Source organism: Pristiophorus japonicus, chromosome 7 (genome assembly GCF_044704955.1).
Source record: "Pristiophorus japonicus isolate sPriJap1 chromosome 7, sPriJap1.hap1, whole genome shotgun sequence".
Lineage (NCBI taxonomy): Eukaryota > Metazoa > Chordata > Chondrichthyes > Pristiophoridae > Pristiophorus > Pristiophorus japonicus.
Window position 1 is genome coordinate 170,824,460 of NC_091983.1, and position 14,505 is coordinate 170,838,964.

The following is a 14,505-nucleotide window of genomic DNA, read 5'->3' on the forward strand; positions in this document are numbered from 1 at the left end:
CAAGGGGTATGGAGAGAAAGCAGGAAAGGGGTACTGAGGGAGTGATCAACCATAATCTTATCGAATGGTGGCGCAGGCTTGAAGGGCCGAATGGCCTACTCCTGCACCTATTTTCTATGTTTCTATGTTTCTATTTTATTAGGGCCCAAAATGCTCACATTACAAGGTGGCTAGCCTTTTATACCTGGGCCGCACACACATGCACACAGCCCAATGACTTCCGACAGTGGCGCCACCTGGTGGCTAGTAAAACCAAGCATACATACATGACAATATCCCCCTTTAAGATATTGGTAACGGTCTTTTTTTGGAGTGTCTGGGGTGTCTGGGAGGGGTAGCACCTCTGACAGTGGACTTGTCGTGCTCTTCGGAGTAGTTCCTCTGCCTTGGTTCCCACCTGGCATCCAACTCTCATCTTTGGCTCCAAGTAGCTGTAGCATGCACAGTGGCCACACCCCGGTAAACTGCTTCAATAGGCAGGCTAAACCAGATGAGGGTAGCCGATGGGTATTATCCCACGGTGACTTTCGGGACCTGCTCACCCCAGCATGTGAAGTCTGTTGCGATGGATTGGGCGGAAGAAATCAAGTTTGATCCAACGGCCATGAAGGTGGAACAGCAATGCACTGTGGAGTGTATAGGGCATGGCAGAGCACGAAAGACATCATGGCCATTCACTGCAGCCAACGAAGTCTTCAGTTGTACCAAATTTTGGGCCACTGAAACCCGGCTTCTGCGGAGGAGAGAGTGGGCCCGCCCCTGTGCAGCGGCCTTCCCACTTTAAAAGCATCTATGCACAGGTTTGTACTAACCATCATCCAACATACCAAGTCCTGCGGCAATGGGGGAGAGGCGAAGCGACAGGTGGAGGTGATCACTGGGAGTCGTAGCCTCAAACCTGCATGTAGGTGGCCTGTGGGCAAGTGGTCGCTCGACTCTGTATCCAGGGCAGCAGAGGAACCCGGCAGCACCCCAGGCGACTGAGCAGCCCTCTTTAGGACAGCACTGCTCACCCTTTATAAGGGAGGGGCCTAGAAAAGGTGCCCAAACATTGCCCGCCCTTTCATTAACTGGCCAGTATACTGCGGCTGACAGTTCAACCCATTCTGCGGTCGAAAATACAGCAACAGTTGAAAACTTCATAACACAAGAAAACTTCTTCTCGGACAATGGAACGTTCGCACACTCTTAGACAGAGCTGACACTGTAAGACCAGAAAGAAGGACTGCCCTTATTGCAAGAGAGCTGCAGCGTTATAACATCGACATAGCGGCTCTGAGTGAGACAAGACTTGCAGAGGAGGGCTGCGTGAGTGAACTAGGTAGCGGCTACACCTTCTATTGGAAAGGCAAGGCAGGGAATGAGAATAGGATCCACGGAGTTGGCATAGCAGTGAAGACTTCTCTTATGCAACAGTTTCCGAATCTGCCTGAAGGGATTAACGAAAGACTTATGAAACTGCGTTTCCCCCTGAATGCCAAGTGCCACATCACCATTATAAGTGTTTGTGCACCCACCCTTCCAAGCCCCGATGAGATGAAAGAGAGGTTCTATGCAGATCTAGACAGACTGGTCAGGTCCACACCTGCTGGGGACAAGTTGATCATCCTGGGTGATTTCAACGCACAAGTTGGAAAAGACAGCAAGCACTGGAAGGGAGTCATTGGACAGCACGGCACAAGAAAATTAAACAGTAATGGCATCCTCCTCTTGAGTATGTGCACGGAGAACGACTTGACTATTACAAATACTCTATTCAGGCAGGCCGACAAGTATAAAACAACTTGGATGCACCCCAGGTCTAAGCAATGGCATATGATAGACCATGTCATTGTAATAAGGTGAGACATCAAGGATGTAAAAATCACAAAAGCCATGCGGGGAGCAGAATGCTGGACAGATCACCGTCAGGTCAGATCCACCTTCCAGCTGTACATTGCTCCACTTCAGCGCAAGCGTCCAAAACCGAGCAGAAGTGCCTTTAACACAGCTAGGCTGAAACATCAGTGCTACCGTGAGCAGTTCCAGGATGACCTCGATAACAGGCTGATGTCTCACGGACCGTTCATCTGCAACACCACACAGAAGTGGACAAAGCTCAAACAGATGGTGACAGACTCAGCAAAGACAACTCTTGGACTTAAAAATAAGGTACACGAAGACTGGTTCAATGAAAACAACGTTGAGATCTGCAAGACGCTGGATGAAAAGAAAAAAGCATACCTAGAATGGCAAAATGACCCTTCCTCATGCATGCAGAGCAAAGCACAAAGAGACCTTTGCCAGATGCAAGATAAAGGGTGGCAGACAAAAGCAGAGGAAGTGGAACATTATGCTGAAACTCACAATACAAAGATGTTCTTCAGCGCCATCAAGTCAGTCAGTCGATGGAGCATCAAAACCCAGCACTACTCCACTCCTTTCAGCAGATGGCAGCACTTAGATCAAAGACAGGACTGGCATAAATGAGATGTGGAGAGAACACTTCAGTAATCTTCTTAATCGACCTTCAACAGTGAATGAAGAAGCACTTGACTCCATACCCCAGCAACCTATCAAAGAAGATCTTGATCTTCCTCCCAGCATGGACGAAGTAAAGAAAGCCATCAACTAGATGAGTACTGGAAAGGCTCCAGGAAAGGATGGAATCCCTGCCGAAATCTACAAGGCAGTAGGCCCAGCAACTCTCGAGGCCTTTCATGACATAATAACTAGCACCTAGGAAGATGAAGACATGCCACAGGACTTCTGTGACGCTATGATAGTTTCCCTCTACAAGAACAAGGGCACCAAAGCAGACTGTGGCAACTACAGGGGAATATTGCTTCTGTCCATTGCTGGGAAGATCATTGCCCGCATAGTATTGAACTGACTCATAGCTAGTGACTCGGAAGCAAATCTTCCAGAAACACAATGTGGCTTTCGACCTGGTCGGAACACAGCGGACATGATCTTTGCACTCAGACAAGTGCAGGAGAAGTGCATTGAGCAGAACATGGACCTGTACGCTATATTTATTGACCTCACCAAGGTCTTTGATACTTCAACAGAGCAGCGCTGTGGTCAATCTTGACGAAACTTGGGTGCCCAAGGAAGTTTGTCCACATCATCGAGCTGTTTCATGACAACATGACAGGTGAAGTGCTCTCAGACGGCACAACCACGGCCCCATTTGCCATCTCAAATGGAGTGAAACAAGGTTGTGTACTCGCTCCAGTTCTGTTCAACCTATTCTTTACCTGCGTCTTGAACTATGCCATAAAAGACTTGGAGTTTGGGGTCTACCTGAAATATCGATTAGATGGTTCACTGTTCGACCTCCGCCGCCTTGCTGCAAAGACCAAAGTACGAAACGACTCATCCTAGAGGCACTCTTTGCTGACGACTGTGCCCTCATGGCACACAAGGAGAGTGACCTACAATTCATACTCAGCAAATTTGCTGAGGCAACAGAATTGTTTGGCCTAACCATCAGCCTTAGTAAAACCAAGGTTCTCTATCAGCCTGCCCCTGGCACCACAGCACCTGCTCCCACAGCAGTATACAACTAAAGTCAGTGGACAGCTTCAAGTACCTTGGCAGCACCATATCAAGTGATGGGTACTTGGACAAGGAGATTGATGCAAGGATCTGTAAAGCAAGCCAGGCACTTGGTCGCTTGCGCACTAAGGTGTTGAGTCACCACCACATCCGACTGTCAACTAAACTGTTGGTGTATAGAGCAGTCGTTCTCTCATCTCTCCTTTATGGATGAGAGACCTGGACACCCTACAGGCATCACATCAAAAAGTTGGAAGCTTTCCATATGCGCAGTCTCAGATCTATACTCCACATACGCTGGCAAGACCGGGTGTCAAACTTTGAGGTTCTGGAGAGAGTACAATCAACTAGCATCGAGGTGATAATCATGCGGGCCCAGTTCCGGTGGGCTGGACATGCCATCCGCATGGATGAGTCAAGGATCCGTCATCAGCTTCTTCACGGCGAACTCTGTGAAGGTCGAAGACACCAGGGGCGCCCCCGCAAGCGCTACAAAGATTACATCAAGGCTAACCTTCAGTACTGTGGCATCCGACCAAAGGACCTCGAGAATACAGCAGGTAATAAAATCCAGTGGTGAACCCTCATGAGGACTGCCTGCCAGACCTTCGAAGAAAGCCGATGTCAACGCCTGCGGGACACTAGAGATAGACAACATCAGGTGGCAGTACTGTCAGGATCAGGCACATCGAACTTCCCTTGTCTGACGTGCAAGAGACTATGTGCATCCAGAATTGGCCTATACAGCCATTTGAAGACACATGTCATTGATGATTAGCACATCAACGTCTTTGTTGGATACGACAGACTACCAAGAACGGTCTTTTTTACAAATTGAGACGGTCCGGGGCTTTCCGCTCCCGAGTTGAACGTCTCAGTTCAACTCCAGCCTTGGGCGAGCGCTCTGAGTCTGTTATGACTGGGGGCTGGGTAGCCGGTCTGATGGGAGTGGCAATGACCATGTCAGAGATTGAAAGTCCAGATTCATTGACCATGTCAGTGATTGAAAGTCCAAATTCAACAGCGGAGTCCTCTGATGACTGATGGTAGGTTGGTTGGTCACTGATTGTATCTTCCTCAGACTGTTCCGGTTCATCCGCAGCTTTATCTGATCGACATGTTTCCTGCATGTCTGCCCATTTTTGAGCTTAATGATAAACACTCTATTACCCTCCTTGGCTGTAACAGTACCAGCGATCCATTTGGGACCTTGACCATAATTTAGTACATACACAAGATCATTGATAGAAATGTCACGTGACACAGTAGCGCGCTCATGATACCCTTGCTGACTTTGACGTCTGTATTCGATACGATTTTTCAAGTCAGGGTGGACAAGAGAGAGCCTAGTCTTGAGACCTCTCTTCATCAATAGTTCAGCAGGAGAGACCCCGGTAAGCATATGGGATCTTGTCCTGTAACGCAGCAATATACGTGACAAGTGAGTTTGCAGTGAACCTTGAGTTACACGTTTCATACTCTGCTTGATAGTTTGGACCGCACGCTCTGCCTGTCCATTGTTTGCGGGTTTGAATGGTGCTGACCTCACATGTTTGATACCATTGAGTTGCATGAACTCTTGAAACTCCATACTGGTGAAGCAGGATCCATTGTCACTTACAATGATGTCAGGCAGACCATGTGTAGCAAACATGACACGAAAGTTCTCAATGGTAGCTGTGGATGTGCTGGATGACATGATTGTACACTCTATCCACTTGGAATAAACATCCACCACAACTAAGAACATCTTTCCCAGGAAGGGACCTGCAAAGTCGATGTGGATCCTGGACCATGGTTTAGGTGGCCATGACCACAGTCTCAGCGGTGATTCCGCTGGTGCTTTACTAAGCTGCATGCAAGTGTTGCACTGATCACACATGATTCCAGATCAGAGTCAATTCTAGGCCACCATACATGAGACCTGGCAATGGCTTTCATCATGACAATACCGGGATGTGTACTATGTAGATCATGCACAAATTTCTCTCTACCTTTCTTGGGCATAACAATACGATTACCCCACAGTATATAATCTGATTGAATGGATATTTCGTCTTTGTGACTGATGTAAGGTTTGATCTCCTCACATATTTGCTTAGGTATGGCAGACCAATCACCACTAAGGATACAACGTTTCACAACCAATAATATCGGGTCCTGGTTGATCCAGGTCTTAACTTGTTGGGTCGTGACAGGGGTTCCTTCACTTTCAAAAGCATCCATAACTAACAGTAGGTCTGCTGGTTGTGGCGTTTCCACCTCTGGTGTGGGCAACGGTAGATGGCTCAATGTATCGGCACAATTCTCAGTGCCAGGTCTATGGCGAATTACATAATCATAAGCAGATAATGTCAACGCCCACCTCTGGATGCGGGACGATGCATTGGTATTGATACCTTTGTTTTCCGAAAACAATGAAATGAGTGGCTTGTGATCTGTTTCCAGTTCAAACTGAAGACCAAACAGGTACTGACGCATCTTTTTAACCCCAAACACACAGGCTTGTGCTTCTTTCTCTACCATGCTGTAGGCTCTTTCTGTTATATATGCAGACTATAGATATACTCTCTGTGTAGTCACTGTATAATAGTATAAGATGGAGACTTGTTTACCTAATGTGCTATCAATAAGGTTTACACTGTGTATATACATGCTGGCACCACTAGAGGGTGCAACTGGTGGAGACCATGGTTTCCTGTCCTGCCCTGGTGGCAGCGGCTGTATAAAAGGGGAGCCACCATACGACTGCCTCACACTGGAGTTAGGAATAAAGGAACAAGGTCACTACAGTTTAAATACAACACATTGCCTCGTGGAGTCATTCATAGGTACAGTACAAACATAACAACTGGCGACGAGAATACGGAGTTTCATGCGACATTATGGCTACCTTTGCACACTAAAAGACTTCACAGAGGGTATTGATTGGGATGCCTTCACGGAAAAGCTTGAGCTACATTTCGTGGCAAATGACCTGGCAGGGGAGATGGACACATTGGCGGAGAAGCGCAAGGCTATACTGCTGACTAGTTGTGGTACCAAGGTCTACCGCCTCGTCAGGGACTTGTTGGCACTCACGAAGGCCAAGGATAAGACATACGATGAGCTGACTGAACTAATTTGCAACCAACTTAAACCAAAAGATAGCATCCTCACGGCTAGGCACAGATTCTACACTCACCGCCAGGAGATTACAAAATATGCAGCCGACCTCAGGAGACTTGCCGCACCATGTGATTTCAGCACGCACCTCAATGAAGCATTACGAGACATCTTCGTTATAGGAATTGGCCACGTAGGCCGCCTTCACAAGCTATTTTTTGCCGACATCACAGTCAACTTGCAGAAGGCCATCAGCATCAGTCAAGCATTCATGACCTCGAACTGCAGCACCAAGCAAATTATTCATCCTGTAGACTCAAACCCGGCAAGTACTGTACACAGAATGGTGCCTTTCACAGGCAAGACCAGGTCAGAAAGCACAGACCTCAGGGTTCCAGAACTCAGAGTCCGCCGAGGGGTGCTAATCGAGTAGCACCATGCTGGCGTTGTGGAGGAAACCATAGGACTCACCAGTGTTGGTTTGCTGAGCACGTATGCAAAGCCTGTAACACGAAGGGCCACCTCCAGCATATGTGTAAAAGAAATACGACTCACCGTCCAGCAGAGGAGTCGGTAGATGACTTTGAATCCAGCGGGGAGTACGATGATTTGGCCAGAGAGGCAGCTCAGCCCCAAGAAGAAGAGTATGGAGTGTATACCTGCACCACCGATTGTCCTCCAGTGAAGATGGAAGTCGAAATAAATGGCGTTCCAGTCTTCATGGAAGTGGACACAGGAGCGAGCCAGTCAGTGATGAGCCAGGATGTCTTCGAGAGGCTATGGACTGAAAAATGACCCGAGCTGGTTCCAGTGCAGGAAAAGTTGTGCACCTACACCAAGGAGCTGATCCCAGTCCTTGGTAGTGCGGATGTAAGTGTAATCCATAATGGCGTGGTGCACAAGTTACCTCTGTGGATTGTTGCAGGTGATGGTCCAACGCTACTCGGAAGAAGGTGGATGGGGAAGATCCAGTGGAAATGGGAAGATCTCTTCATTCCAGCAATCAATGTCCCCCGTGCTCAGAGACAGAGCAAAACCTCACCTTCGCTTGGGCCAGGCACCAGAGAACAGACCAGCGCAGCACCTGAGGAACAGACCATCCAGTGTGACTGCATGGGAATGATCTGACAGGAACAACCTAAAAGTACCTTCCTGGCTCCAGTGGCAGGACTACTGAGGAGGAAGATCGAATTCACAGGCACTTTTCCAGCTTTTGTGGCAGAATCGTAGGAGAGAAGGATCAGAGCAATCCACCTCGAGGACAGAGGCAAAATGGCGATCCTGCTGCAGCGAGGGGCAGCATGGCATGGCAGGGTTCTCTTAAAGGAGACTTGCAAACAATTGAAATTAAAGAGACATTATATGCATGGCAATCAATGTAACGAACCAATTAAGAATGTAAAGAACAAAATGTTGCGAGATATTGGAAATAGACTGTCCCCAAAAGTAGCAAGCGAGCAAATTCGGGAGGGTAAAGATGCCCTGCCCCAGGTGTCCCCACAATTTATAGGCCAGCAACCTCAGGAGGGTGAAGGCACTGATCCTGATACCCTGCAGGCACATGATGGCACTATTCGCCACGGACCTGGAAATGAAGATGGCCGCCGTTGCCCACCATCCGGGTGGAGATGGCGCAGCCCCCAGACCCCTCGCTACCTCAGCCATGTCCGGGAGCGAAAGGTCTGAACTAACGAGTTTCCCAAACGGGACCTGGAACAGCCAGGTTCCCAACACCGTTAGAGAGCAGGCAGAAGATCCTGTAGCGCTCAAAGGAGGACAGGGAGGCCACACACATCGGTCACTAGGCAATGGTAAATGCCCCGAATCCTGGCAAGCTGAGTGAACCAAGCCCACCCCGCTAGCAGGGGGCGCAGCGCCGCCATCAGACGACTAGGACCCCATCCGGTTGCTCTGGAACTAGCGTCCTTGCATACCTGTATTGCTACCTCAGTACCGAACATGACTAAACCATGAATGCAATCTACCCAATCCTGGCGCACAACCGTAAAACATAATGAATGTAAGTTACTGAACCAAGGTGTCATGATACAAACTGTAAAAAAAAAAGATTTTTTCTTACTTTCTTTGTACTTGCACTGTGTCTGATCCTGTATGTTTATGTAACGGGCCAGCTGCATGATCTCGCTGTGGTGGGGGCAGGGGTTGGGGGGCGGAAATGGATGTATGTAGCCATGGACACACAAATGGGTCACACCTAGCACCCTCTGGAACTTCCACTGCATCATCGAACCATCGAAAGTGATAACCATTACCCAATGTTGTGGCAAAAGGATTTGGGGGTTAACAGGCAGAGAGTCAAGCCAAAGCACAGCCAAGGTACAAGGGCTATTGGCACTTCAGTCTGGGGAGAACGAAGCCAGAGTACATAGTGCAAAGGTAATTGGCACAAAGGACTTGGGGAAGAGTGGTGTTATATATGCAGACTATAGATATACTCTCTGTGTAGTTACTGTATAGTTGCATAAGATGGAGACTTGTTTACCTGATGTACTATCAATAAGGTTTACACTGTGTATACATACTGGCACCACTAGAGGGTGCAACTCGTGGAGACTGGGGTTTCCTGTCCTGCCCTGGTGGCAGGGGCTACATAAAAGAACATAAGAACATATGAATTAGGAACAGGAGTAGGATATCTAGCCCCTCGAGCCTGCTCCGCCATTCAACAAGATCATGGCTGATCAGGCCATAGACTCAGCTCAACTTACCCGCCCGCTCCCCGTAACCCTTAATTCCCTTATTAGTTAAAAATCTATCTATCTGTGATTTGAATACATTCAATGAGCTAGCCTCAACTGCTTCCTTGGGAAGAGAATTCCACAGATTCACAATCCTCTGGGAGAAGAAATTCCTTCTCAACTCGGTTTTAAATTGGCTCCCCTGTATTTTGAGGCTGTGCCCCCTAGTTCTAGTCTCCCCGACCAGTGGAAACAGCCTCTCTGTGTCTATCATGTCTATCCCTTTCATTATTTTAAATGTTTCTATAAGATCGCCCCTCATCCTTCTGAACTCCAACAAGTAAAGACCCAGTCTACTCAATCTATCATCATAAGGTAACCCCCTCATCTCCGGAATCAGCCTAGTGAATCGTCTCTGTACCCACTCAAAAGCTAGTATATCCTTCCTTAAGTAAGGTGATCAAAACTGCACGCAGTACTCCAGGTGCGGCCTTACCAATACCCTATACAGTTGCAGCAGGACCTCCCTGCTTTTGTACTCCATCCCTCTCACAATGAAGGCCAACATTCCATTTGCCTTCCTGATTACCTGCTGCACCTGCAAACTAACTTTTTGGGATTCATGCACAAGGACCCCCAGGTCCCTCTGCACCGCAGCATGGTGTAATTTCTCCCCATTCAAATAATATTCCCTTTTACTGTTTTTTTTTCCAAGGTGGATGACCTCACACTTTCTGACATTGTATTCCATCTGCCAAACCTTAGCCCATTCGCTTAACCTATCTAAATCTCTTTGCAGCCTCTCTGTGTCCTCTACACAACCTGCTTTCCCACTAATCTTTGTGTCATCTGCAAATTTTGTTACACTACATTCTGTCCCCTCTTCCAGGTCATCTATGTATATTGTAAACAGTTGTGGTCCCTGCACCGATCCCTGTGGCACACCACTAACCACCGATTTCCAATCCGAAAAGGACCCATTTATCCGGACTTTCTGCTTTCTGTGAGCCAACCAATTCTCTATCCATGCTAATACATTTCCTCTGACTCCGCGTACCTTTATCTTCTGCAGTAACCTTTTGTGTGGCACCTTATCGAATGCCTTTTGGAAATCTAAATACACCACATCCAGCGGTACACCTCTATCCACCATGCTCGTTATATCCTCAAAGAATTCCAGTAAATTAGTTAAACATGATTTCCCCTTCATGAATCCATGTTGTGTATGCTTGATTGCACTATTCCTATCTAGATTTCCAGCTATTTCTTCCTTAATGATAGCTTCAAGCATTTTCCCCACTACAGATGTTAAACTAACCGGCCTATAGTTACCTGCCTTTTGTCTGCCCCCCTTTTTAAACAGAGGCGTTACATTAGCTGCTTTCCAATCCGCTGGTACCTCCCCAGAGTCCAGAGAATTTTGGTAGATTATAACGAATGCATCTGCTATAACTTCCGCCATCTCTTTTAATACCCTGGGATGCATTTCATCAAGACCAGGGGACTTGTCTACCTTGAGTCCCATTAGCCTGTCCAGCACTACCCACCTAGTGATAGTGATTATCTCAAGGTCCTCCCTTCCCACATTCCCGTGACCAGCAATTTTTGGCATGGTTTTTGTGTCTTCCACTGTGAAGACGGAAGCAAAATAATTGTTTACGGTCTCAGCCATTTCCACATTTCCCATTATTAAATCCCCCTTCTCATCTTCTAAGGGTCTGCTTTTATGAACTCACAGATCTCGGTCACAACTTCTTTGCGGAAACACAGCCTTCTCAGACAGTCTGCCTCACTCAGGTGCAGGTATAAATGCCTGTCTCGATATACCCGATGTGGGTAAGACCTCCTGCCCATCATTCTACTTGCTCTGAGATTCCTCAGGTGATGATGCCTAATCAATCTTCTCCTCCACAGCACCATCACGCAGAAGGCATGAGGTATGGCATTGTCAATATTGCCCCATAATTTAATTGTCGCTTTGCAAGAAGCTCAAAAACAGCATGACAAAGCACTCAAACCTTCTTTCCTCTCTCTCCCCAAGATAGACCCCCCAGTATGGACTGCACCCTGGTCTGCGCATGTGCATTAGGCTTGCTTAGAACGGGAAGCTAGGCATTCAATGAAGAAATGAAGTTGAATGCAATTCTTTAATATTTGATTTTTTTCAAAGTACCAAGCCACCACCAAACGTCTCCTCACCGGGCTCAAGGGTCAGAGTGTCGGCCGGCAGAATTGCTCCCTCGCCCAGACACAGAGGCTCGGCTTCCACCACCCCAACACCCCCCCATCCTCCTCCCAGGCTTCTTTTGAAGCTGCTGTATAGGCTAAGGGTTCTCATCCCTTTTATAGGTGGCTGGAAGTTCAGTTCGGATTCCACGCCTTCCTCCCCACAATTGGCTTCTTTTGAAGCTGAGCCCCGAGCCTCTGTGTCCGGGCGAGGGAGCGATTCTGTTGATCGACGCTCTGACCCTTGAGCCCGATGAGGAGATGTTTGGTGGTGGTGTGGTACTTTGAAAAAAATCAAAAATTAAAGAATTGCATTAGACTTCCATTTTCTCGGTTTTGACTTTGAAAAAATTAACTTCATGATGCATATTGTTCATCTTCTTGACTCCCTCCAAAACTTCGCCTAAAAACAATGGCGTCTTTCTGCACCGATTTTGTAATGTGCGCTGCTTTTTCTTAAGTGCCCAGAAGGTTTTTTGGGAGTGGTCACATACACCGCCCTAGGAAAAATGTAAGTTGGCCAAACTTGCTTAAATGTGAAAAACTGGCGCAGACATCAGGTTACGCTCACTATGATGCAAAAAAATCATAAACTAAAAAAATCGATCCGAACTGAGTTACACTGGTGCAGAAACTTTGGGGAAACTTGGAGATTTTAATTTACTCAAAATAAAACGGCGCACGCCAAAAAATGGCGCAGAGAACTGGGAAAAATTGAGCCCACTAGCGTGATCTAGAGAAAACAATGTCACCTTATACTCTTTACTGAGTTGCCACCAGCCAGGGCTGCACAATAAAATAAAAGTACAATCAGTATTGTACATATCAAGGTTACTGTGCTTTAGATCATTCCAGTGCTACTTGAATAAACAGTAACAACGCTCACTGCATAAGGAACTTTCATGAAACCAAAACAGCCGTTGACCTATTGGGTTGTTTTCTGAACTTTGGTTTGTGGAGGTGAATGAATTATCCATTAGCTCTGAAAGATTTTTGTAACTTGATTTGTCTCCCTTCTATTCTTTCCTAGCCATAATCAATAAAGTCTTTGGACATAGAAACATAGAAACATAGAAAATAGGTGCAGGAGTAGGCCATTCGGCCCTTCGAGCCTGCACCACCATTCAATATCATCATGGCTGATCAATCACCTCAGTACCCCTTTTCCGCTTTCTCTCCATACCCCTTGATCCCTTTAGCCGTAAGGGCAATATCTAACTCTCTCTTGAATATATCCAATGAACTGGCATCAACGACTCTCTGCAGCAGGGAATTCCACAGGTTAACAACTCTCTGAGTGAAGAAGTTTCCCCTCATCTCAGTCCAAAATGGCCTACCCCTTATCCTAAGACTGTGTCCCCGGTTCTGGACTTCCCCAACATCGGGAACGTTCTTCATCGGATTTGGTTGTTGGTTTCACCGGAGCTAGAAGATTTTTCATGAGGCCATAGGCTGTTGCCCCACAGACGGTAAGGAGGATCGCCCTTCGTTTGGCAGTGTTCTCGTCCCCTTCCAGCTCGTTGGTCACGAAGTATTTGTCGAGTCTCTCCACAAGGGCCTCCCAATCATCCTCTTCTGAGAATCTCTCCAGGATACCAACAATTATTTGCATTTTCATGCGGTTGTTTGTTACCTCATCGCCAATTATTATGCTCATAATAAAGGATGAAACTGAATACTGTGAGCAATGAGTAAATGTGACCTAGCTCCTTTAATTGAACTCCAGAGTGCTGGTACAATGTGGGAGGCCTGCTAATATACAATGCTCCCAAGGGATGCTGGGATCTCTTGGGACTCCAACAGGTAGGCCCTATGGTGGTGGTGGTGATACAGGTTGCCAAGGGTTACATACATAACACATGGATCAGAATGTACCAGCAGCTTATTTGAGCAAAGCAGATTAGTAGCTTTCTCAAAAGCTCTATCTTGAGACACACCCCAAACCCAGTTGTCGCCTTTTCTTAGCAGCATGTGCAGTGGCTCTAATGAAGTACTCAATCTAGGTAAGAAATTACCGAAGTAGTTGAGTAGACCAAGGAATGAATGCAGCTCCGTCACAGCAGCTTGGGTGCATTTTTGATGGCCTTGATTTTCGAGTCCGTAGGCCTGATACCATCTGCAGCAATTTTCCTCCCCAGAAATTTGACTTCCGGTGCCATGAAGACGCATTTCGAGCATTTCAGTCTGAGTCCCACTTTGTCCAGATGATGTAGAACCTCTTCCAAGTTGTTCAGATGTTCGGCGGAGTCACAACCTGTGACCAGTATGTCATCTTGCAACACGACGGTTCTGGGGACGGACTTCAGTAGACTCTCCATGTTCCTTTGAAATATAGCTGCAGCCAAGCGAATTCCAAAAGGACACCTGTTGTAGATAAACAGTCCTTTATGAGTGTTATGCACGTAAGTTTCTTCGACGTGTCGACCAGCTCCTGTGTCTGTAGGCCGACGTCAGATCCAGTTTTGTGAACGACTTCCCCCCGGCTAGCGTTGCAAACAGGTCATCAGCCTTCGGTAACAGGTATTAATCCTGTTTTGAAACTTGATTGATCGTAACCTTGTAGTCTCCACAAATCCTGACAGTGCCATCACTTTTCAACACTGCAACAATGGAGTTGGCCCATTCGTTAAATTCGGTTCGTGACATGACCCCTTCATGCTGAAGTCTGTCTAGTTCGATTTTGACCTTCTCCCGGAACTGCCCGAGCTTTATGATGGACGGGTCTTGCATCCGAGTCCACGTGGATCTGCCCCTTGGCTCCCGTGAAATTGATGATGCCTGGTTCAAACAGCGAGGGGAACTTGCTCAGCACTTGAGCACATCGAGTATCCTCCTGCGACGACAATGATTTGATTTTGTTCCAGTTCCATTTGATTTTTTCGAACCAGTGCCTGCCGAACAGCATTGGACCATTGACTGGAAGAATCCATAATGG